General features: G+C 42.3%; 1 protein-coding gene across 4 annotated transcripts in view; it reads right to left on the bottom strand.

The window, feature by feature from the left end:
* The window catches only part of TIPARP (TCDD inducible poly(ADP-ribose) polymerase), a 68,584-nt gene extending 42,636 nt beyond the window's left edge, over positions 1-25,948 (bottom strand). The window contains exon 1 of one of the 4 annotated variants that reach the window (XM_006123471.4): positions 25,135-25,948. The gene's annotated coding sequence lies outside the window, so the exon portion shown is untranslated. Of the gene's footprint in view, positions 1-338; positions 469-492; positions 922-25,134 lie in introns of those variants that run through there. The other 3 variants (XM_006123472.4, XM_006123473.4, XM_075937757.1) reach the window with 3 other exon arrangements.
* Positions 25,949-26,012: the final 64 nt, after the last annotated feature.

Raw genomic sequence — 26,012 nt, 5'->3', positions numbered from 1 at the left:
TTACAAAACCGAGTTCTCCACCATGTCTATAAAAACAGAAACCTATGGGAATAATGATAATTACAATCTCTAGATATCTAAATTTAGGCACCTCTTTAATGTCACAACATGACCAGTATTATTTTGAAATGTTTAAATAAAGTTGCCCTGCGTCCAGACCTTGCGTGCCATGTTTTAGCAGAGACAAGTCTCATGGGTTAAAAACTAAGCCCCTGAAAATAAGAAAGAGCCATCACAGATGCCCACCTCCCTTCACTTTGTTGGGGAAGCAATTCCCCCACCGCCCTAAGACAGGGTTGGACTGGTCAGCTGGGGACTTTGTCTCCTCCAGGGCGTACCTCCAGTCAGCAGCAACGCAGATCCGCACCCCGCAGTGACCTGCCAACCACACCGCTTTTGTCGCCCTCTCGCAAACACGACCAACTAGCTCGCTCTGCTAGAGGGAGGCCCCCGCATTCGGGATTAATTTGCAATCCACTTTACAAACAATACCTTGGGCTGGTGACAAAGATTTTACTGCTCGTCGGTTTCAATCAGACATGTACTTCCCTCCGTTCACAATACCTGGCTCTCCTGTCACAGCACAGGCTGAAATTGCTCTGCGGTTCCCCAAAAGCCAGCAGCAGAGCCCCAGGGGACGGGGGAGGTGAAGCCGGGGAGAGCGCCTTCGCTTTGGTCAGCAGCGGAGTCGATTCACTTGGCTGGAGGGGAGCTTGTGTTCTGGAGAAAGCGGCAGCCGCCTTCTTCCGCTTGCTCTCTGCAGCGTGTGAAGCTCATCTGGCTCTCACAGCCTTCCCGCCTGCCGATCTGTACGTGACAAACCACCCATTCCGCCCTCAGCAGCCGCAGCGCCAAGGCTCTCCAGATCCCTCTGCTTCTCACATGTTACACTCTAGCTGTTTTAAATATTGCTTCCTGAAAGCACTCGCCAGGCAGCTGCACGACTCTGGGCGGAGCTATGAGGCGGCAGCCAAGCTGCACCTCTCGGTACCAGGAATCCAGGCTCCTCCCTCCCTTTCTCCCACCCCAAGTGTGTGCGAGCGAGCCAGGGAGAGAGAACGCTCCTGTTTGTTTGTATAGCTCGGATTCTGTACTCTCTGTGCGGCTGAAAGCCCCACGGGGGCTGACTGAAGGGTCACTTTGTTCTGGAGACAGACGGGGAGAAATATGCACGGAAAGATTCCGTTTTCGGTCACATACTGAACAAATCATCATGTTTTAGTCCTTACCTCCCCTTTCCCTGTAATAAGAACTGCACTTCCAGCAAACAAACAAACCACCCAACCAGTAAAACACAGAGAGCTGAACTGGAAGGCTCCCATAAAGTATGATCCTGTAAGTAACATACACACATCCACCCACCCACCCACCCGCTTGACATAATTTCCTGGGAAAAGAATCCGCTTCTGCTTGTAGACTATAATCAGTGTCGGATCTGAAGAACAAAAAACAAGGGGCCAGGAGAAATGGAGTGGAGAGGGAGTGATACTATTTATATTAACTGTAATGTTAGTAGGCAGGTTTGGCACAAAGGAAATTTTCCCTGAAGTGTTTTAAATGAAACATTTTTAAAATAAGTAGCATCTCGTCAAATAGCTTTATTTTTTTTTTATCTTGCCTGTGTGGTTTTAAAAAATTATTCTAACAATTACGTCCCTATCTTTATTCTATGCTGAGATGAACATTTGCCAATAAGTATTAGACTATGCAAATCAAATCAAATATTCTTAAAAGTTTGGTAGTAATCAGGTAATTGAACAATACACACTCAGGAGATAATAGAAATCCTGGAGCATCTGACTTGGTTTTATAACTAATTTTAGATATAAAGGCCCCTTCTCCCGTATTCCCTGTACACCACAAATTTCCACTGTAGCCAATGGGTGCTTTGGGTTTGCAAAGAATGTAGGATTAGTCCCAAATAGCTATTTATATATGAAGAGAGAGAGAGAGCGAGCGAGAGAGAGAGGGATTCTACTCTAATAAATGTAACATAACATCAATCCTCATGGTTTAGTTAGGACAGTGGCTCTCAATCTTTCCAAACTACTATACCCTTGCAAGGAGTCCGATTTGTTTTGCATACTCCCCACCTCACTTACAAAAACTACTTGCTTACAAAAATCAGACATAATACAAAAATGTCATAGCACACTACTAGTAAAATAATTGCTTACTTTCTAATTTTTACAATATAATTATAAAATAAAATTGGGATATAAATGTTGTACTTAGATTTCAATGTATTATATAGACACACATATAGGACAAGTCAGTGTATGAAATTTTAGTCTGTACTGACTTTGCTAGTGCTTTTTCTGTAGCTTACTGTAAAACTAAGCTGATGTACTCCTCAGAAGACCTCTGTGTACTCATACTCCTGGTTGATAACCACTGCTTTAGGAGACATAAACCCCATGGATAAAATCCTTGGCCACAAACCCCATGGAAAATGTCTTGGCTCCACTGAAGTTAAATTGAGACCATCCCCATTATTTCTCACTATGAATGATTAGATTTCAGCTCAGGTGTTAAGAAGGATATGCACCAGATCAGATCAAATTTAAGGGCGCAATCTGCAACGAGCTCCTTGTATACAGCATTCTGCACCAAGTAGAGCCCCTTTTACTGCAATGTAGCACCATATGGCACAGGAATGGGCCTGAACTGAGCACATAGAAGAATTGGAACTAAAGCCACTGATTAATATTTGTACAGAATTTTAAAGAGGAAAATGCTATGCAAGTACTATTACTATAATATATAAGCAATTTTGTTTTTTCTGAGTTTTTCTTTGAATAGCTTTATCTAGTATATTTTACATGTGGTTTTGTAAATAGGTTTCTAATTTTGCTTTTGTGGAGCAGCCGTTACCATGCTGTCATTTTTGTTGCTATACTTTGTTCAACTGCCAGAACATGACGGATTAGTTCAACATGCTGGTGCTATTGGTTGAGATGTTTCTATAGTGAGTCACAAACATACGTTTGATTACTGTGTTTCAGCACAAGGCATGGCTGTGTGTCCATCAACTTCAAGTGGCTGGATAGCACCAGAATTCCATTTACCTGGGGGTAATTAATTCTCCACATACAGTGAAATATAATGAGGTAAATAATAAAACACAGAAGCCACTGTAGTGTAATTACTTTTTTTAAGACCAGGGATCAATCCTTCACTCCTTTTGCACCCAGATGCCTAGTTATTTTAGTGACCGCTCTGTATGCAGAGGAAAATGCAGAACTGGATCCAAAACAGTGAAGGTCACTTTTAGATTAAATAACTAACTTCAGACTAATCTGAAAATGTTTTGCAGTTGTATTTAATACAGAGAGAAAATTCTGTCCCTGCTACATTACAACTAGAGGATTTATCTTCTGATCTGGGGGCTAACTTCATTTTAAAGAGTGGGTTATAAAGGTATTCCATCTGTAGCAAAAATGAAACTCATCTTCATTATAAATATTACTACTTGTTCACTGAGCACTGAGTGTCCAAAACGTTACATAAAATCAAGCCTTTGTAATTAAACTATACTTTGAGGTTAACAATATGCAGGCAATGAGAATGTGGAACATGCTGCCATGTCTGTATTTGTATCATATTAAACTAACCACACAGCTCAGTTTATTTTTCAAAAACAGCCAACACAGAAATGATCTAATCTGTTTGAAACAGCATATTTTATAAGTAAGCTATAAATAACACATAAGGTCAAACTCTTCACTTAGACAAGCATGTGCAATTCCCACTCATTTCAGTGGGGTTGACAGAGTGTAACTGAATTTTGTCCTGACTATCTGTAGACCAACATATAATTTTAGAAGATACATGTGGGCTAGCTGCAGAATCACACAGCACTTTCTGAGCCTACTCAGCATACAAAGAGAAACCATGACCACCAAGAAGGTATGAGCTCATTTCTATTTACGTGTTTCATGCCCTTGGCAATAGCAAGTATGTTTTAATTAATTCTTTTAAATTATAAACTGCACCAGAGTGCTGTAATTAACAATTTTGGCATAAAGTAATGGAATACTCAATATGTGCCCTTTATTTCTATACTGGAGTCAGAAAGGAAGCTTCTGAGCTTTAGCCTCAACTGTTCTGATTTAAAAAGAGGGGAAAGGGAGTTTCAGACTCCAACATGCATCTTTTGATAAAAATAAAATCTTCACATCTGAATTCTTGCAGAATGACATGTATAATTTCCCAACACACAAAGCACCACATTAAGTTGATCTTACTGTCATGGAGGGAAGCTACAGGTGTTGCAACGTGGGAGGATGTTGCAGAAGAAGGGAGAGCAGCAGATGTGCTGTTTGCTTTCTTCCCTCTTATGGCCCTCTGAAATTCAAATCTACACCACTGAGGCTCTGTATTTCTGAGTTGGGTGAAGAAGGGTAGATCAGGAGCCAGAAAAGAATCATCCTGTGGCATACTTGTATCTTAACTCTCTGTACTTCTACTAGATATCCCAGTAAAAGAGAATGTTCATTATTTCTTTTCCATAACTTTTAGTCATCTTATGAGATGAATGGTAGGCGCAGCCAATGGCAGCAAGGCTACCAAATGACCCTTCTTACCCAGGGTTGCTGGTATCAGATGTCCAGAAAGTCTTGTCGAAAAGGGGCCCTGACAGTATCTGGTTAGTATTACTGACCAGATGCCAATAGTTCGGTTATCTGAATAAATGACCCCAAATTGACTTCTATACTGCCACTGGGAGGGCAGGAAGAGTAGCTCCAGCTAAAGCTGGAGGAGCATTCAGAAACTTCTTGGCTCCAGTGGAAAAAGATACTGGTGTCTGGCATCTGGGGAAGGGATTCTGAAGTGCATAGCCTCTGAAGAGCAAGGCCAGTGGCTTGCCTGTGTCCTCTTCTTGGCCTCCTTTGTGCCCCGCTTCTGGTGTAGACACCTCTCCTGCCCCCGTCACCCCTTTCTCCTCCACAGAGTGCAGCTCTTCCTTCCCCATCCTGGCTCACTCACCACACCCCTACCCTAACAGAGCAGCTCTCCCTTGAACATTGTGCCCCAGTCACTCCTCAACGGTACCTCTGGATCCCTGCTCAGCTGATGGGGAAGGGAGGTGGAGAGAGCAGCAAATGATGGGGGCTCAAGGAAAGAGCCAGAGCAGGGATGGGGCATTAGAGGAAAGAGGTGGGACAGAGGAGCTTCTGTTGCTTAGTGTCTGGTTTTCACAAGCTGACCATTTTATTTCTGCCATAGAGGCCCTGCAACAAAAATGTCTGATTAATTCCACTCATGGTGGGGATACCTATGTGTTCTGTCTGTTCTCAAGATCCACAAACCTTGCAAGCTACTTCTTCCACGTCACTCTGCAATCCCATCCACTTGATCCGGATGCTGCAGAAGAAACTGAGGGGAGAAGCTCAGGTTTCTTCCTCCTATTGATCTTCCATGGACAGTTGAATTTGAATATACAGCAACTTTTTGATCTACATGCTCCCAATTGTAATAAGGCACAGAAAGGGCTGAAACTGAGCTGTGTTACTAAATAGGTATTGTGCTATCAAGTCAGGTAGAAACAATGTTAGTAACCAGCAGTGGGTGTCACCAACAACGCCTACTGAAAAGATTAAAACCCATAGCTTAACTTTTGGGAATGCTAGACAGCAGGGCTCTACTACAGGAGCTGTTGGGCAGAAACTGCACCAACGGGTGCATATGAAAACATACAGAAAACTTTTCTAAATCCTTTGCTGTCTGAAATCAGTTTCCCATCACCTCACACACCATTTACAGATGGTCTCTGTAGGCTTAGATACCAACAGAAACATTTATCTTTTGGCCACATCAAGATGCAGGGTTTTTGTTAATAGCAAGTCAAGTCAGAATAGCATTAACTTATGAGATTTCTCCAGTTATTCAGTGATCTTTTAAATCTTTAAGAGCAAGACATGACTGTCTCTACTTTTCCAGAGATGGATTTGTCCCATGCTCTCCAAGACTTCTCCAGATTATTCCCTCTTTCTGAAGCTGGTAGATCTTTTCCAGATTGTCCAGAGTTTTGTATGTCAGAATACTACGGAGGAGATTTTAGTTTATGTATTGAACTTGAAGGCAAGATTCATAGCACGTTGCAGGGCACAAGCCATGGAAGCATATGGCCCAGAGTTTTTAAATGTGCATATTTTATTAGCTTCTTCATAATTAGGAAAACAAGTTAGTGACAGGAAAAAAACTTCTCATCCTTTAAGATACCTTTCCCAATTGCATTATCTAGTTTAGTCATTTGCCTGAAACTTTGTGTGTTTACATTTTCATTTTCTCAAATATGGGACAGGTGAACTTTAAAACTACTGAAAAGAAAAAAAAACTCTGAATGGAACTATTGTTTAGCACATATCTCTGTAGAGCACCTGAGCCAGTCCCTTCAGATAAAAGTGTTGCAAAGTCAGCATGCAAACCAGTTTGTACAGTAAGAAGGCTACCTTCTTTGTGAAATTACAGTGTGATGATTAGGGAGTGCAACATCTTAATTATGTTAAAAGCTTAGCTACTAGAAACAGAAACTGTGTGACCAACACCCATGCTAAGAAAGCCCACATAACACTGATAATAAATAAAAGTAAATTTGAGGTTATTTATAATAAAATTTGGATTCCTCTGTAGGCTTTAAGCAGAGAATCTCAAAGCGTCTTACAAAGGTCAAGCTTGACAATATCTTTGTGACATACTAAACAAAGCGTAATTTTTTTCAGGCACAATGTAAACATGTAACAGCAGCCTCCCTCACCCGGGAGCATACATACCACAATTTGCAATTTGGGCTGCACCTCCCAGGGCCTCCGTAAAGTATACCTTCCCTCTCCCCCATTGGGATGCTTAAGCATTACTATTCTCACTTTGTATTTTACAGATTGGAAATTTAGATTAAGTGATCTCCCAAGTTTATACAACAAGTCAATAGAAGAGCCAAGAATATAGCTCAAGGATGGAATCTTGTCTCAAATGAGGGTAATGTCAAGATTCCCAGTAAGTTTAATGGAGCCAGAATTTCACAAAAAGATTTCTGCACCATTTCCTAGATCTAATCCCATATCATATTTTATATATAGTAATTCTCACAACTAGCTCTCCAAAGACTTTTAAAAATGGGAAAGTATCATTACTGTTGTAAAGTGCTTTGAGATGTACTGAGCCAAAATGCAATCATAATGTTAAATATCATCAATATTACACAATTTAAATTGTCTGCTATATATTTTTACCAGAAAGAGAAAATGAACATAGAGAAGTAAAGTGACTTATTTAAGGTCCAACAGCAAACAATTGACAGTAGGAAAGGAAACTAGGTCTCTGAGTCCTGATTCCCAGTCTATTGCCCTATCATCATTGTAAAGGATTCTATAGAATTACCTTTTTTCCCCTTTGCTGTGCAATAGGTCTTATAAAAAGGTGATAGAAAGGGAAAGAAATGTATGGATAAACTTCCTGTTCTTTTAAACTAAACCATGAAGTAGCTTCTTATTTATTTACAGTAAAAAGAGTAGAGTACAAAGCCATAATTACTTTAATATTTTATCAAAACTCTCGTCAGCATCTCACACCCATTAAATGTAATTTGCTAATGTTTACAAGCTTTGTATAAATAAGACATAAATATATTGCGTAGAAGTCAAGGACTGAAGTTAACTACCCAGGGAAATAAATTATCTAGACAAACTGCCACACTGTTTAAAGTAATCAAACTTTCTGAGGCCTGTGCTTGACAGCCTTAAAAGGTACCATCTTGTTAATGTCTGAGGATAGGACAAAAAACAATGAGCTTAAACTGCAGCAAGGACAACTTAGGTTGGATAGTAAACAAATATATATTTTTTAAAAATCCTAACTACTAGGGTAAGTAAGCACTGGAATTGTCTGGGGAGGTTACAGAATGTCTAACCTGCTCTTAAAACAGTCCAATGACAGATGAACACCTATAATATAAGGGATGGTCAAGATAATACTTAGTCCTGCCAAGAGTGCAGGGGACTGGAGTAGATGACCTCTCAAGGTCCCTTCTAGTCTCTTAATTCTAAACGCTAATATTGACCCCAGTAATAATATGAAAGCCCCAACCCTGTTCTGAAATGGACATGTGCTAGCAAGTCAAGTGACATGTTCTGAGGGGAAAAAAATGTTAATTATGTAGGCATTAAACAAGTTACTAACTGAAAAATGAAATTCTGAGATGTCTTAGTTCATGTTAGTGAGAGGTGCTTAATCTGCTACATAATCTAGCTTTTGAGACTGTACACTTTATTTGGATCCATTTTTAATGCAAATACTTCATAGTTTGGGTTGTTATATGTAAAGATTGCCACTTTTAAAAAAAATATAGCACCCTATAAATAAATAGTGTGGAATTCTGCCATACTCCAGTTCCTGGATGTCTTATTTCCATTCACCCTCTTTATCCTAGCCTTGATGATTACAACCCTACAACCTTTCTGTGATTTTAATTTTTGTTTTTCAAAAATCAAACCATGTGCTTGGAATGCTCACATGAGGAAAAGGAACGATGATGAAGATTGGTTCTGAATGGAATGGGAGATTTGCAGAAGGAAGGCAGCAAAGGTTAATAGGTCCAAAGCTGTATCTTTAACTATGGCGCCACCTAGTGGGCAAATCTTGACCTTCTCTACACTGATCGTTTTCATAAATGCTGCTTGAGCCACAGCTATAGCTAAAACTGCAAGGTCCAAAGAGGATGAGGTGAGATTTTCAAAAGCTCTCAGCATTACCTACAATTGTTTCTAAGTCTGATTCCAATCTGAATGCTTCGCATTGACCTACCTCTGGTCTCACCGGGAGCTAGGACAGTGTGAAAGTAGTCTAGGGCCGACTCACCACTTTGTAAGCTCCCACTCCCTGCAAGGGCCAAACTGGGAGGGAAATAATTGATTGGGACTGGATGTCTAACCAGGTAACAAGGGGATTCAGTTTACTTGCTGGGGACTGTTAAATGGGAAACAGGAAAAGAAGCAGGAAGGAAAGGTAAAGGTATCCAAGATCTAAGAGAAATAAGACCTCTCATCCCCTGGGCCAAGGAGGTAGGCTAAAGCTTCATAAAAACCTTATGGTGATCAGACACAAAGCTGAAAGACACCACAAATAAAGTACACCATGATGCACTTACGCAAGAATGTGTGATAACAGCTTTCAAAGTAAAATGCAGGATGTAGGAGCCATTTACTTCAATAGCAGCAGTGTTAGGCCAACATTTAAGTGCTTCTGAAAATCTCACTCATATTAACAATAGATCTGACAATAAATAAAAAGAAGTACTTGGCCTACTTGTATTCTACTGCTGACTGATGTAGTCACAAATCTCATATAGTTCAGTAGTAAGGTATATCTGATTAACATGATTTTCTTTTGGGAGGACAGCAGTGCCCTGTTGCAGCAATAGCTTTGATAAAACACATCTGTGTATCTGAAGTAATTTCTGGTACTATCCACGAGCAAGTCTTCAATCACAATCAGACTAGTCGTTTTCTTCTGTGCCACCCATTTGGTTCTCCTGTATAACTGGAAAAGGTTGGCTAATTTAAGTTTTAGTTTTAAATTAAGGGTTCAGATGAAGTATTCCTGCAGATTAAAAATAAACACACTTGTATGATTTTTTTATCCAGTCTAGGCCTGATTTTCCTTTCCTTTCTACTGGTGCAAATCAAGGGTAATTCCAATAAAGTAAATTGAATTATCCCATCATAAAACCCCTGAAAGCGAGGACTCCATTGGGTTGTAGGAACTCACCCCATGTGCTAGTATGTAGCCATATCAAAACTGTCTTTCCCCTTAAATCATAAATTCCACATCCCCATTTATGTTCAAAATAACGTATTAAGAACGTGATCCAGCTATGCATGTCTGTTTAGCAAGTAAGGTCTTGAATACTTATTGAAAACATTTTATTACCCAAAATGTACAAAGCACACAAATACAATATATAATTTCTGCTCACTCTCTTCTGGTTTGTAGGTAAGAAGTATCTGTGTATAATCTGATTCATTTGTAGGAATGTGTAATTAATGATTCAGAGAGTCAGTCCCTACCCTGAAAATATTTATCTGCTGATCATTTTTACAGACATGTTTTGCTATTTTAAGATTGTGGGCCAAGGACATCGGACCATCTTGTAAATATATAGAACAATGTTTTCAAATTATTACTACAATGAAACTCACCCATTCTTTGGAAGTAGGTAATTAATTTCTCTTATTTAGGTATAAATTCTGCCATGGGCACTGGCCATCTGAAGAATTACTCCAAATTATGAAGCCACCTTTATATGAAAGAATTGTATACAACTGCTTTTATACTTCTACTAGACATTATTTTCTAATAATGTCAACCAAATAAAACCACTAAGTCGTATGCCATATCCTTCAGCCTTTATAACTGTGGTCACCAACCAGTAGATCGTGAGCTACCGGTAGATCTCAGGGGCTCTAAGAGTAGCTCTTGAGCCCTCTCTGAACTGTGTGCCTGCGCAGTACATTTACATTAGATTTCCTCATTTGAGGAGCCACAACACAGGTGAGTAGCTGCGAGGAATGGTGGGAGCTGGGAGGTTGAGAGGGCTGAAACACCCCAGCCAGCTGACTGTGGCTTTCACAGCTGGAGCTAGACGCGGCCTCCCTGGGCTGAGCGCAGGGCAGCCGGGCTGGAGCGAAGAAAAGCAGCTGCCCGGCCAGCTGGCGATGACGCTCAGCCAGGGTGCACCACGCTCCACATGGGCTGGCGCAGAGGAGAAGCTGCCTGGCCTGCTAGCTGTGGTGTTCAGCCCAGAGGAGGCTGAACCGCGCTCCAGCTGATTGGGCGGCTTCCCCTCTGCGCCTGCCCACATGGAGCTTGGTGGCACCCTGGCTGAACACCATGGCCAGCTAGCCAGGCAGCCACTTTTCTTCGCTCCAGCCCGGCTGTCCTGCGGTCAGTCCAGAGGGAGCGCGGGTCAGAGGCTCCCCTCCGTGGCTGGTGTAGGGAACTCCCTGCCCCCAACCTTGTTCCCTCTCCTCTGCCCCAAACTTGTCCCCCGCCCTTGTGGCCCCCTGTTCCTTCTCCCTTGCCCCCCCGACCCCGCTGCAGAAACCTGCCCCCCCCTGCAGAAACTTGTCCCCCAGCACCCTGCCCCCCCGCAGAAACCAGTTCCTTCTGGCACCCTGTTTCCTACCACAGAAACTTGTCCCCCTGCTCCCCTCTGCAGAAACCTGTCCCCCCCAGCACCCTGCCCCCTGCTGCAGAAACCTGTCCTGACACCCTGCCCCCTCTCTCCTGCCCCCACTGGCACCCTGTTCCCTGCTCCAGAACCCACTAGCACCCCTCCCCAGTACTATGTCCCCTGCTCCCAAATGACTTTTCTATGGGTCAGTGACCCCTGACTCAAGGCAGGTTCCCTGCCATTCTCATAAATAAAGACAATGCAGAAACTTTTTGTGTTTAACATAGTATTCTATTTAAAAATGAAGCCTGGCCAACAAACCCCCAATTGGGGCCAAGCCCCCATCTGGCCACAACCACTCCTGCACTCTCCCTTCCCCAGACCCCAGATCTGAGCCTATCAAACACTGGAACCTCATGCCCTCAGCCCCTCACATACCCCAACCCAAATTCCTGCACCCTCACATCCGCAAGCCTGTGGCTTGCTTAGTATCCCAACACTGCCCAGCCTGGAGTCCCCTCCCCGAGTCAGTGTCCCCTTCTCTACCTCCTCCTGCATCCAGATTTCCTCCCAGAGCTTGCACCTCTCACCCCTTCCCACACCCAAATCCCTCATTCCCACCCCAGAGCCTACACATCCTGTCTCAACACAGCAAGGGTCCAGCTAGACTGCAGGAGTTTTTCAGGATTCTGGAGATATCCCAGAAAAACTCTTCTGCATCAAGGGCTGCGTTTGTTCTTCCGCTTTTTTAGTGAAAGAGCAAACAGGCTCTTTTAGTCACCCCTATATTCCTCTTTCCACAAGGAATAAGGTGGCTTCCAAAAGAAGGGTTTTTTTTCTGACATTTGGTCCAGTGTAGACAGGCCAAATGTTGGAAAAACCTCTTCCTACGGAAGAATAAAAAAATAAAATAAAATAAGCAGCAGTATAAGGATTGGGGATAGCAAGTGATGAAGAGCAGGAGAATAGAGAGGGCGGGGCTTCAAGGAAGGGGCGGGACGGTAGATCTTGGCTTGGTCTGTCATTTAAAAAGTGATCTTGGGTGTAAAAAGGTTGGGGACCACTGCTTTAGAAGAATGTCTTTCTAGGTGATTTTTTCCACTGCGACTACAGGTTGGACCTCCCTGGTCTGGCACCCTTGGGATCTGACCCATCCCGAACTAGGGGATTTGCCAGACCAGGGGAGGTCTCTCCCCTCCTGGCCTGTGCTAAACTGCTGCTCCCCCTTCCCCAGCTACCTAGTCACTCCTTGGGCTGGAGCTCTCTAGCTCCTGCTGACCTGGCTGCTGCCAGGGCAGGAGCTATGCACCCAGCGTTCCCTGTCCATCGCTGTGGCTGGAGTTGTGCAGGAAGTGCTGGAGCTGCACAGCCAGGGCTGGAAATGCTGGTCTGCTGCTGGGGCCGGAGGTGCATGGCCAGAGTCAGTGCTCCCTAGCTGTCGCCAGGGTCAGAGTTGCATAGCCAAGGCTGGAGCTTCCTGGCTGCCACCAGGGCCAGAGCTACATGGCTGCTGCTGGACCCCTGCTACTGCCCAGCTCTTGGGGACAGATTTCCCCACCGCGCCGCCTGCTTCAGCCTCCATGGGGCTCCCAGCTGAGTCACTGGGCCCCCTCGCTGCACTCTTGCCCTGCGGCCAGACCTCCATATACCTGGACTCTGTGGTTCAGGAACATCTGTGGTCCTGCCAGACTATGGATGTTGCCAGACCAGAGAGTCCTGGTTAAGGGAGACACAACCTGTATAAACATCAGTGTTGCTCTAATCAGTGAGAGAAACTGATGCCCTGTCTAAAATGTAATTCTAACCAATTTGATTTACAGATTCAAAGGCCAGAAGGGGACACTGTGATCATCTAGATTCTAGTCTGATCTCCTGCACAAAACAAGAGATAGGATCTTGCACAATAATTCCTGTTTGAGCAAGGGATGTTAAGGACTAGTCGACTACCCGATAAGCAAATGCTTATCGGATAGTCAGTTGACTAGTCAATTCCCTCCCCTTGCTGCCTATATCAGATAGAGGAAGCAAAGAGGGGGGAGGAGGGAAGAAGGGGTACTTCAAAGCGTCAGCACTGCACAGCTGAGCTTGGGATCAGCTGTGCGGCACTACTGCACATGGAGCCCGGGGTCAGCTGGGGACTCCCCAGCTGATACCAAGTTCCAGCGTGGCATTTCAAAGCAGCAGTGCAGGGTCAGTGGGGGGGAATCTAAGTCCCCATACTGGCCCCGGGTTCCATGCTGCGCTGCTGCTTTGAAATGTACCAGAGCCCCCGCTGGGGATGCTGGTACATTTCAAAGCTGGTACATGCGTGCAGCCCGGAGTCAGCGGGACTTTCGGCTGGCCCTGGGATGCATGTGGAGTTCTGCATTGCTCCTTTGAAATGTACAAGAGCCCCAACGGGAATCTTGTACATTTGAAAGGAGGAATGTGGAAGTGACTACCGACTACTCAACTAGTAAAATAACCGTTACCTACCATCCTTAGTTAGAGCTAAATCCTCTTATAGAAAAGCATGTTAATTTAAAATTGCTACAGATAGAATCAAACACATTCAGTACGCAGTTGTTCCAGGATTATTTACCCTCACTATTAAAAATTCACACCTTACTTCCAGTCTTAATTGGTCTAGCTCCAGCCATTAGAACCTGTTAAACATTTGTCCGCTAGACTAAAGAGCTCATTGTCAAATATTTGTTCCTCACATAAGTGCTTATGGACTGGAAAAAGTCACCCTTTCCAACTGATAATGACACGTTTAATATGGTAAATTTCTGTCACATTTAAAAGACAAGTGATCTTGGATAGAAATGTCTTTTATTGTTATTTTCAAGCCATGCTACACTTTGGTCATTTGTAGGGCTGCCACATCAATCAGAGACTCAGTTAAAACATAGGAGCTTCAGGGGGTAGCCAAGTTAGTCTGTTACAGAAAAAACAAGTGGTCTGATAGCACTTTAAAGACTAACAAAACATGTAGATGGTATTATGAGCTTTTGTGGGTTGTGCCCACTTCTTCAGATGACCGGAGTTATGAGTTGGGGATATAAAAACTCAAAATAAATAGGAGAGGGGAGAGAAAGAAAAAGGGAGGGGGGTAGGAGACAGCATCATTAAGTATCTGGAGAATGGGTACTTAAACCTAAGCAGATAAAAATCAAAGTCAATAGATAGATACCTAAAACAGGAAGGATACCACTCAGGGAGCTGTTAGCACCTTCAGTGGTTATTAAATAGGTAGAGTCCCCACCAACCCATATCTCGATTGAGTCCATTATCATGTGACTTGAATTTGTGGATGAACTGGGATTCTAGGGTTTCTCTGTGTATTTGGCTTGTAGAGCTGGTTTGTGACAAGACAGATATTTGAAGGTCTGTCAGACTGTGATTAGGCAAATTGAAATGCTCACCAACAGGCTTCTGTATATTCCCTTTATGTATATCCGATTTGTGTTCATTGATTCTTTCCCACAGAGACTTTCTAGTTTGTCCAATATATATAGCAGTGGGGCACTGCTGGCATTTGATGGCATAGATCAAATTACTGGATGTACAGTTCAGGACAGTGCAAAACTCAATCATCTCAATCATGTATTGTAATATGGGTCTAACAATGTGGCAATTCATCAATATAGAGGGAACCTTTCAATAAAATTGTCTACTCACCAAAAGAGCATGTATAAGAACTTTACCACACACAAAAATTGCACTCATTTATCTGCCTCAGTTTAGAAAAAGGGTAGGAATTCTCTACACCAATTTAAGAGTGTCCACACAGGGGGATTACACCAATTTTTAACTATATTTAGGCAATTCCTTTAAGACACGGATGGGCAATAATTTTTAATGGTGGGACCTCTCCAATATTTTGGAAAGTGATCAAGGACCACACTTCTGTGGAGGGAGTGTGGGGTCTTGAGGCAGTGGTTGGGTGCAGAAAAGAGCTTGGAATAGAGAACTGTGGTGCAGGAGAGGGGGTGGAGTCTTGGAGTTTGGTTGAAGGAAGGCGTTGTGCTTGTGATCTGGGGCAGGGACTTGGGGTGCAGGGTCCAGGAGGGGGTATGGGTGCAGGAGAGGATTTTGGCCTGCGGGAGTGGCATTAAGAGGGGGTACAAGGTTTGGGGGGTAGTTGCGACCTGAGAGAAGGGGGAAAAAGGGAGCCAAGAGTTTGGGTGGTGACCTGGGGCAGAAAGTTGGGGGAGAGAGAGAGAGTGGGGTGCCAGAGGCAGGCTCTGGCTGGGAAGCACTTACCTAGGTGGCTCCCAGCCAACAACTCTGCAGGAACCTGAGGCAGGCTTCCTGCCTGTCTGCTGCAGCCCCAAGCTGCTCATGTGGCTCTCCATCAGCAGGGGGTGGAAGGGATGGAGGAGGCTTTGCATGCTGCCCCTGCCTCCAGCAAAATTTCTCAGTTCATATTGGAGAGAAATTGGCCAATAGGAGCTAAGGGATTTTACTAGGTGGCAGAGGCAGTGTGTGAAGCCTCCCCTTCCCTTCCCAGTGCCCAGAGCAGAGAGCAAACAGCTGTTTAAAGCAGGATGAGCTACTTTGTAGTAAAGGTCCTGGAGTGGCAGCCATGGGCCAGATCCAGTGGGTTGGATTCAGCCTGCTGGCCACATCTTGCCCACCCCTGCTTTAATAGGATACTTTCAAAGTGGTTTAAGAATGCCTTGTAGCCATTTAGCTGTATTCATAAACTAAATCAATATAGGACACATAAACCAACGCAGTTCAATGTACACAACTTTTGTGTTTATACAAGGATTAATTCTATGCTACATGTGACCTCTTGATATCAGTAGGCCCCTACTACATGGTAATAATTACTGGGTGGATGGCGGCCCCATGTTTCCTTTCATGTAGGCTGGTGCCTATTTAAACTAAATAGAGCTGGAATATTCTTGGTTTTATTATGTCAAAATTCACTAACTTAGAAACACTTCCAAGAATTTTAAGAACTTCCAGGAGTAGGTGAGTTATTGTCTCACACGAGTAACAGTCATTCACTCATCATAGTTTCAGTGAATTAAAAAATGACCATCTGGAAGATAACATCACTGCAGTATATTTTATCTGACAATGACAGCTAACAGTTTTGTTGGTATAGCAAATATTTAATAGACCTCAGTTGTTAAATCAGTGGCTGATTCTGCAAATGCCTGACCTTTACACCTATGAAGTGTCCCACCAAAGTCTCAGGGCAGGTGTGAGGCTCTGACTTGTACTTTACAAGATCAGAGCCTACAACGTTAGTGCCTTAACTCTGTAAGTAGCCTCACTGACTTCAATAGGACTACTTTTGGAATAATGTATTATCCAACATGGGTAAGGATATCACAAATGTGCTTTCATGATGCTAGGTATATCAAAGGTAGTACTAGATTATTATATGATGTCATAACTAATCTATATAAATGTATGGATACAGAAACAAACCTTGTGAGAAAGCAGAACATAAATAAGCCTAGAACCTCATCCTGCTATCCTTATTTCGCACTGACTAAAGTCCTTAATTGTCTGCAAAAAGAATGCAGGACCTAGCTTTTGGTGTAAACTAGTCTGGGAGGCACAAAGAGTAAATTTTCACAAATATGTATGTTTCTGTAAGGGTGAAGGGAAAAGTTAGTCACACACAAATAATAAATTCTCTCCTCACTTAGATTCAGGTTTGGCCATTATTACACAGAGATGTCATCTACAAAGTCCAGATTTAGATTTAGGTCTGGACTTAACCACATTCAGTGGTGTTTGGGTTTCTAGTTTTGGTTTAGGACATTAATATAAGAGTCTCAGATACAGATAATCAGAACCAGAGTGAGTGGAAATTCACCACCATCCAGGATAACAAATAATTTTCCTCAAGAAAGGAGGACAGAAAACATCAAAGATATATGCACTCAGGCTGATGTGACTTCTTATGACTGCTACCTTGCAACTGGGATGTGTGATTGCAGTACACATCCATGTTTGCTTTGATGTAGCTAAATGAAAGCTAGCTTCGGTAATAATGCTGTAGCTACGACAGCAGGGACAGCAGCATAGGCTAGCTGTGTGAGTACATATCCAAGACTCTGGGCATAGTTGCGCTCTGGGGGCTAGCTCATACCATAGGCCATGCTGATATCACCACATTGCTACTGTTACTCAAGCTAGCTTTGATCAAGATATGTTTACATGTGCTTCAATCACACTTTCCTATTGCAGTGCCGACATACCCAAAAGGTAGGCATATGCTATATGCGCTACGGTTTGGGCTCAAACTTGGGCTCTGAAGCCCTAGAGAACATAACAGCCATACTGGATCAGATCAAAGGTCCATCTAGCCTAGCATTTGTGTTCTGACAGTGGCCAGTACCAGGTACCCCAGATGGAATGAACAGAACAGGTAATCATCAAATCATCCATCCCCCGTCTCCCAATCCCAGCTTCTGATGAACAAAGGCTAGGGATTCCATCTCTGCCCATCCTAGCTAATAGCCACTGATGGACCTATCATCTGTGAATTTATCTAGCTCTTTTTTTTAACCCTGTTACAGTCTTGGCTTTTATAATATCCTCTGGCAAGGAGTTACACAGCTTGGCTTTGTCTACACTGCAGGATTTTTGCGCAAGAAGTTTTTTGCGCAAGAGATCTTCCGATGTGCTTTTGCCCAAGAGAGCTGCATGGATGCTCTTGCGCAAGAAAGTTCTGATCGCCATTCACAGAATGGTCATCAGAGACCTGTGTTTTTTGTGATATTCTTTTTGCACAAGAAACCCCTGTTGAGCGTCCATACACACCTTTTGGCTGGTTTTGCGCAAAAACCTTGTAGTGTAGACATAGCCCTTGACTGTGTGTTCTGTGAAGAAGTACTTCCTTTTATTTATTTTAAACCTGCTACCTATTAATTCCATTTGGTGACCCTCGTTCTTGTGATACAGGAAGGAATATATTACTCTTCTTTATTCACTTTCTCCACACCAGTCATGATTTTATAGACCTCTATCATATCCCCCCTTAGTTTTCTCTTTTCCAAACTGAAAAGCCCCAGACTTATTAATCTCTCCTCTTAGCCCAGTCCCCTAATTATTTGTGTTGCCCATTTCTGAACTTATCTCCAAAAAGATACCTTGATATTGGAAAGAGGCAACCACATATGCACTGAGGAGAAGGCTGGAGTGGCTTGAGAATCCAAACCACATCAATGCAAAGCCTACACAGCTATTTTTAGAGCACTAGCACAAGCCCCACTAGAACCAATCTGTGGACCTGGTTATGGAAACTTGCTCCCTGAGGCAGCGTAGATATACTTAGTTACCAGCATGGTCTACAAATGATATGGTTAGAACAAATAGCACATTACAAAGATAAAGGAAATCATAAAAGTCCAATAAGTCATGCTTGTGTGAGGAAGAACTTTGCGGGGAAATAATGATTGAAACCAAATAAAAGAAACTGCATCTTTGCTTAAGGAATGACTCTTTTGGAAGAACAGAGCAAGAGAAATGATTGCCAGACAGGAAAATTAATGGCTGATAAGTTAGCCAAGTGCATGTCTTCGGTTAGGATGCTTATTAAAGGGCAGCTTTCAGTCAAGAGAAAGAGGTGGGTACTTCTGACCTTTAAATATGATTCACTTTGAAAATATATCATGCTGGAACAGAGGTCACAAGCTGAGACATAAAACTTGTAGGCACAGGTGCAGGAAATCGAGAGGAAACACTCACTGAATTCTTGCTGATCCTTCTAAAGATGAGACTTAGTTATTTTAATAGGATTTAAAGAGAGGAGCATTTGGCAGTGTTTGTTCCTAATGCAACAGAAACAATATCACTGATACTGATTTTTTAAAGCAAGAGAGAGACACTGTTGGCTCACATTTGGTAGCTAATTGGAATAAACATTTTTTTCTAAAATATCAGTAGTCTCTAGATTTTATGTTCTGTGATTTATTACCTATCTATAATATATGGGAGTGGACCCTAGCAACTTCCATATAGGATACCATGTTTTACTCTAAGATAGTTAAAACTGTACAAACTTCATTGGGAATATACATTTCACCAAAAAGGTTACATCTAGGTAATCATATATGGGATTTTTGTAGCTCTCCCAGAGGATGTATCCTAGTCCATATTTCTTTTTGGCGCAATTGTTAAAGTTGGAATTTGATAACCCTAGCCTAAAAATCTAGCTATACAGTATTTTAATTAAAACTGTATTTTATACAAGGAATTGTCATGGCAAAGCACAGAGTAATATAAAGCACAGATTAAAATGCTGCGCGACTGCAAAAATGGTTCTATTTAATCTGCTCTTCTATCAGATGGTTCAATTTTAGTTTTTAAGTTCTTGAAAATTTCCCAGGAATTCCTCACTGTTTACCTAAAAAATTTAAAATAATTAAAATTATGGATGTGACCAGCTAACTGGTTAACCAGTAACCATGAGCCTTTCTGGCATGCTTAATCAGACACTGGCTGGAGCAGTCCCCCACCTGCATTATAGTGCCATGAACCCTGCGTGGCCCCCCACTCACATCGCACCGTGGGCGGGGGCTGCTCTAGAGTTAATCAATTAAATGTAGTGTTTAACCAATTAACTTTTAAAAAAGATTATTGACATTTCTAATGAAAATCTGTGCAAAAAATTAATTTCACACATCTCTGGATAAATGTTGGGTTTAATACTGGGGGATGGGAGGACCGGGGGGGGAAAAAAGCAAAAAACAGAGAAAAGAGCCCTGAAAGTTTTAAATCGGTTTAATACTATTGTTTGTATAAATGAAGTAACATTATAAACACATACTTCTCCCATTCTATGACTGCCATTTCTTTAACAGACAGCCTCACATTTGCACTTAATCATAAATTAGTCTAACAAACACAGCAACCTAATGTAATGTATTGGATTTTCTTAACATAATAACTGCATGGAAATACTGAAGTAGCCCAAAATTCAGGAGAAAAGTCACTACACCTGAATAATAGCTTTTGCAGAACTGAAAAACAAGGGTCTTATCAATGAAGAAAGCTCGTATGCACAAACTGTTAATCTCAAGGGACTGTTTTCATAGTCATGGAGTTATCATGAGACTTTGAATTAAACCAGAAAGAACAATATAAGTTATCAGGCTATAAATAATATTTCATCATCTTAGTAGAACTAATCCAAGACAGAAATGCTACAGGATGACTGGAGAGCTTCAGAAGCAATACTCACAATGATCTGCTACCTGCAGAAGTGACCTCTTTGTGTTCCCAAGCATTTATTCAGCCTTAATGAAACAAGTGTAATCAGAATCTGTGAAAAAGGTCGTATTTAATAAAAGGGAGCAAAGGGAAATGCCTTCATAGCTTGGAAGAATCACTATAAAATTTATAATACATGAAAATGACATGGACAGTCATTACTTTGACAGTACAAGCCCAAATGACAGACTGGAAATACTGCTCCTTATAGATGACATACAGACCTGTGGTGTAACACTCAAATTTAGAACAGATCATTTGGTGTAGTACAGAAACAGAGAAGAGACACTCATGAAATTTAGATTCGGATCAGAACTGAAAAGTTCTGGTGTGTTTTGACATATGATTTTATTTTGATGACTGCAAGCTCATATACATGTTAAGGCCCACATATTCCCGTCCCGAATATAGAGCCAAAACAGGCTGGGCTCTAGATAGCTGTTAATGAGGCTGGTCACTGGAAATTGAAGGAATGCTCTCTCAGTTTAGCGAGCAACTCCAGAGTCACTACATGGCTTGTACTTCAGCAGTAGCCCACCTTCTCCAAGGATAGAATGTAAAACAGGAGGATCTATGTAGCAAAAAAGACTTTGACCCTATCCTTGACATAGCTCAACCCTATCCTTGACATAGCTCAACTTAATGCTTGGGCACAACCTACTGCCTGCATGAATAACCTCTGCACAGGCCCTATAAATCCTGCCTCTCTTTTGAGTATCAGAACTACATCAGTTCCACAGCCAGAAAGATTTTAACACCTAAAGATCGTTTGACTAAATGAAAACCTCAAAGTAATATTAATTATAATATTTAATATTAATCACAACAGGGTACTGGATGTGGTGGATTCTCCGTCTCTAGCAATTTTAAAATCAACATATGCTTTTCGATTAGAGGATTTAGTTCAAACAGGAATTAAAGTGATATTCAAGTCTGGTAAGGACCAACCTTCTTTTAGGCTGTCGTACTGATGACAATCATTCTTGGGCTTTGAGAAGGCACTGGAGAGTAATTAGTTTGAATGGCCCTGGGGAGGAGCTATTTCGAAATAACACCAGTGGAGCGTCCACCCTACAGCTATTTTGAAATAGCTTTTTCAGAATAGCTATTATTCCTCGTGGAATGAGGTTTACAAAAGTCAGAATAAGCCATCTGTTATTTCGAAATTATTTTGAAATAATGGAATTGCTGTGTAAACGCTTGCATTGTTATTTTGGAATAATGACTGTTATTCCGAAATAACACTGCTGTATAGAAGCACCCTAGAGCTGGCTGCATTTCAGTGGTTTATGACACTCTCATATAAAACTCAGTATTCTGAAGTTTCATGGTGTAAGGTACTCAAAATGCTTAAACAATGTTAGATGGGTGAGGCTATATCTGTACAAAATGGAAATAAAATTTAAAAAAAAAACCTGCTATCACCCAAGGAATTTGAATGTATTTGTTTAGGCTATTTATACATAATGGTTCAACATAAAAGTTGTCTCCATTAAGGAAATTTTTCATGACAGTGCCCAAAATAGGTAAAGCATGATTTGCTCTTGCACTGTAGAAGAGACCAAGGCATATTTTAATTTATTTCCAAATCTAGTTCCAGTCTTGAATTCGGCAGGGCTGTGTTGCAACTCCAGACAGAGTATGATGAAAATATAGTTCTACTACATCTACAATGGACAACATAACTTGGCAATACCATATTGTGACTAGATTCAAACAGGGTGGGATCTTTGGTGGGGTGTATCATCAAGTCTTGAATCATCACATGTTTTGTACAACATCTGCTCAGTACAACAACAAAAAAACCCACATATCCCTCTATTAACAGTACTGAAAGCAGTACTGTGCTTTATCAAATGTCTAACAAAAGGTATGCAGAAAAAAAATCACTTGCAAAATGGAAAGGGAGAGATGGAACCTGGCTCAACCATACTGTACTTTAGGTAACCCAGTTTACCTCTTTATAACCACTTTACTACCATACATTTTCTCTGTCATCATTTGCTTTCAACAAATAGCACGAACAAACAAACAAGGGATGTAAGCAACTAGTCCCCCGACAGGCTTAAAAGCCAGTTCTCCCCAGCACCTGTGGTAGGCAGGGGAAGGAAGAGGGTAGAAGGGACTGGACGTGAACTGGAAATCAGCTGTCCAGGCTCACGCTATGTCCCTCCTGCTATGCTTTAGCCTTTTAAATGTATTAAGAGCTGACACACTCTTAATACATTTAAAAGGCAGAGCCGCAACAGAATTAGCTCCCAGGCCAAGAGCTAACCCTGCTGTGGCTCCCCCGCTTATCAATTAATGGACTACATTTCATTAGCTGATTAAACTAAATGTAACATTATTAAAACAAAGTAATCAAACCAAATAAAGTAAAGTAAAATTAACTTCCTTACATGCTCTAGAAGTTTCTTCAGACTAGAAACAAAACTTTTACACTTCACAATGTAACTCTGTTTAAACACAGTTCAGACATGGTTACAACAATCCCTACTTACAATATGACTTATTCAGACCGTTTGGATTTGAAAAGCAAATGGTTTTAGCTGACCAAAAGAAAGAAGATCCTGTTCCAAAGTGATGTTCTCCCTTCCATGCGTACACAGTCCTGGGACAGGAACTTGGATTCCTATCCTACATATTACACGTCTTTAAAAAAAATTACTCACATTACTAAAATGGAGAAATGTTTGTACAGAATAGCACAGTCAAGGCACTGCTATACAAAAACCTGTAAACAACCACACCCTGAAATCTCCCCACAAGTAAAGCTGGAACACTTTGGTCAATTCACTAACAACATGTTTTGGACAGAAAGATCCTTTGCACATCGCTTAGTCACATAATCAAACAGTATTATTAATAAATATGTAGTTTTAGTGTTTGTTTTAACAAGAACCCAGAGGCAATTCTCAGTATTTCTACTCTCTTACTTGGATAATGCTTTATATTTAATATATTTAGAGTGCCATCTAGGGGGCAAACAGCATTTGTCAAAGCAATGGTTCTCAACTACAGGTCCTGGGGGGCCACTAGCAAGCCCAGTATTAGGCTCACTTTGGCCCATGGCAGAAAACCTAATGGCTGAAGCATGGGGCCTTGAACGCCTCCACTCAGAGCTGAACCAAAAGCATGAGCAACTCAGCTTCTCGGGGTGTCTTGTGGCTTAACCAAATGCTCTGCTTGCTACCCCTTAAGCCAACCTGGGGTTTTATACACAAAAAACAATTGTTGTGGCACAGGTGGGCAGTCAAGATTTTATAACATGTTGGGGAAAGTTTCAGAAAGAAAAAGTTGAGAACCCCTGATATAAAGCATTTTCAGAACACATTTTGTGCATCGTAAAGCTGCAGCAAGGACCTGGAACACTATGGGTCAGATTTGTAAATGTATTTAGGGGGTTTGAGATAGGCAACTAATGGGATTTTAAGAAAAATCTAGGTGCCACGGGCATTGGGCACCTAGATGTTTCTGAAAATCCCACTAAAATGCCTTTGTGCATCCTTAGATGCCTATATACCTTTAAAAACTTTGTGTTATGGAACTTGTTTTTTGAAGAATTGACACATTTATGTAACCATTTTGGGGATGTGAAAAATTTCAAAATACAAGCTAGTGCAGTTGTAATACTGTCTGGAGACTAGGCTAGTGTAGACAGCCACGTTAATTTCTTGCGCAAGAAAGCCCGATGGCTAAAATGGCAAAAGACATCTTTTGCGCAAAAGCATCCGTGCCAGTATAGACGCTTTCTTGCGCAAATACTTTTAACAGAAAAACTTTTCTGTTAAAAGTATTCACGCAAAATCATGCCAGTCTAGATGCAGCCCTAATGTTTGCAGCCAAGGGGTAATAAGTGTGAAAAGTAGTAACAGTACCACTCAATGTTTAGAAATGGTTTAGCCGTATTTTGAGCCATGGCTAAGAATAGAGGGATGGACTTATTTGCTGATGTGGTGCTTCCCTATTGGCCCAGAGGTAGCATGACATCACTGATAATAGCACAGTAGCAGTCTGCTGTCTACATTTTGGTAAACTTTCAATATGAGTTTGCAATTTAACAATAGGAGATCCAGAAAGATTCAACTATGCTTAGATTTTTTTTCATTGACATGTCATTCTTAAATTAATTTTGAAAATTTCAAGTACCACTTGCTAATTTGCAGCAAGTACCACAGCACCTAATTTGTCTCACAAAGATACCAACAAATTGGAAAATTAAGCAGAGAGCTTCAAAATGGATTGATTTGTGAGAAAAACTTAAAAGAACTAAAGATCTAAAGGGTTTTCTTTTTGCTAAGCAACAATAAAAATAGGAAATTATTGTCATGTATGTGGCAGATACACATACTAAGGAGGAAGAAAAAAAAGATGTCCTAGATGATACAGAGTAAAGAAACAAAATTACACCAAAGAAATATCCTAACAACAAGATCTGTTAGGTTGTGGAATATTCTCCCTAGACTACCAGTGAAAGCCCTCAAAGTTGAAACAAGTGTGAGAGAAACAGCTGTAAAGCACCTAAACCAACTATATTTTAAAAGGTGATCAGGACAAACAGCAAATGTGGTTCACTAGTGCCCTCTTTCCTGGAGGTTTTTTTTTTTTTTTTTAAACACACACACAAGCTAAAATAATCAGGCACAACGTACTTCACCTAGTTTAGGATTCAGAATTTAAAATGCCCTAGTAAGACATGTCCTCTGACACTTAACACAGAAGATATTCTTTGTTACCTTAAAAACTTGATCCCCCAAGCTGGCAGATCTCTGCTTTCAGCCAAAGGAATCATACCAGGTGGCAATAGCAGTGATGCAAGACAGTGACTGCTTGGTGCAAAGTTATCATAATGTGTAATACAGTCCGTACGTCCGTATGTGACTTCACCATGTTGTGCGTAGAGTGGCGACCTCTCGACATTGCGTGCTCGTGCTTGATACAGCGATGCCCTTTTGGTGTGAGGTCAATGGGCTGTGTTGCCGCGCTGACACGTAGGTGTGAAGCCACTACAAGGCCAGCAATCACCCAGCAGCGGGGTGAGGTCACCGTGGGCCGTTGCTGTAGCACTTCAGAGCCCGGGCAGGAAGGCGCTGATGGTTGCACGGATACCATGGGGCAGACATGGAGGCAGCGCCACTGGGGCAGTCCCTGCTGCTGCCCCCTCTAGCGCAACTACACCCGTGGCACTTGGGCTGCATGAGCCCAATGCTAAGTCAGCGACAGTTAATTGCTGCTGGCGACACAGCGCGGGAGCGGGACTGAGCACGGACCCTGGCGCGTTAGCGGCCTAGCTCGCTCCACCGGGCAGCTGCTTGTGAAAGGAACGAACAAAACCGGCTTCCCCTGCCGGGGCGGACTCGACGGGGTGAGGCCTGGCCGCGAACTCGGGCTCCCGGCTGCAGCCCTAGGCCGGGATACCGGGGAAGGGCCCCTCCACCCCGCAGGCGGCTGGTTCAACATCTCTGCTCGCTCGCGCCGCTTCACCCGCGCCACAGCGCCCGCCTCCTTCGGGGCAGTTAGCCAAGTGGGAAATGATCCCCGCCCCCATCCACGTTGGCCGGGCCGCTGGTGACCCGGAAGCGATCTCGCTTTGCCGGGAGGCGGGATTATTTCC

The sequence above is a fragment of the Pelodiscus sinensis genome, chromosome 10 (genome assembly GCF_049634645.1).
Source record: "Pelodiscus sinensis isolate JC-2024 chromosome 10, ASM4963464v1, whole genome shotgun sequence".
NCBI classification, from domain to species: Eukaryota; Metazoa; Chordata; order Testudines; family Trionychidae; genus Pelodiscus; species Pelodiscus sinensis.
This window is presented reverse-complemented; position numbering and strand designations above follow the sequence as displayed.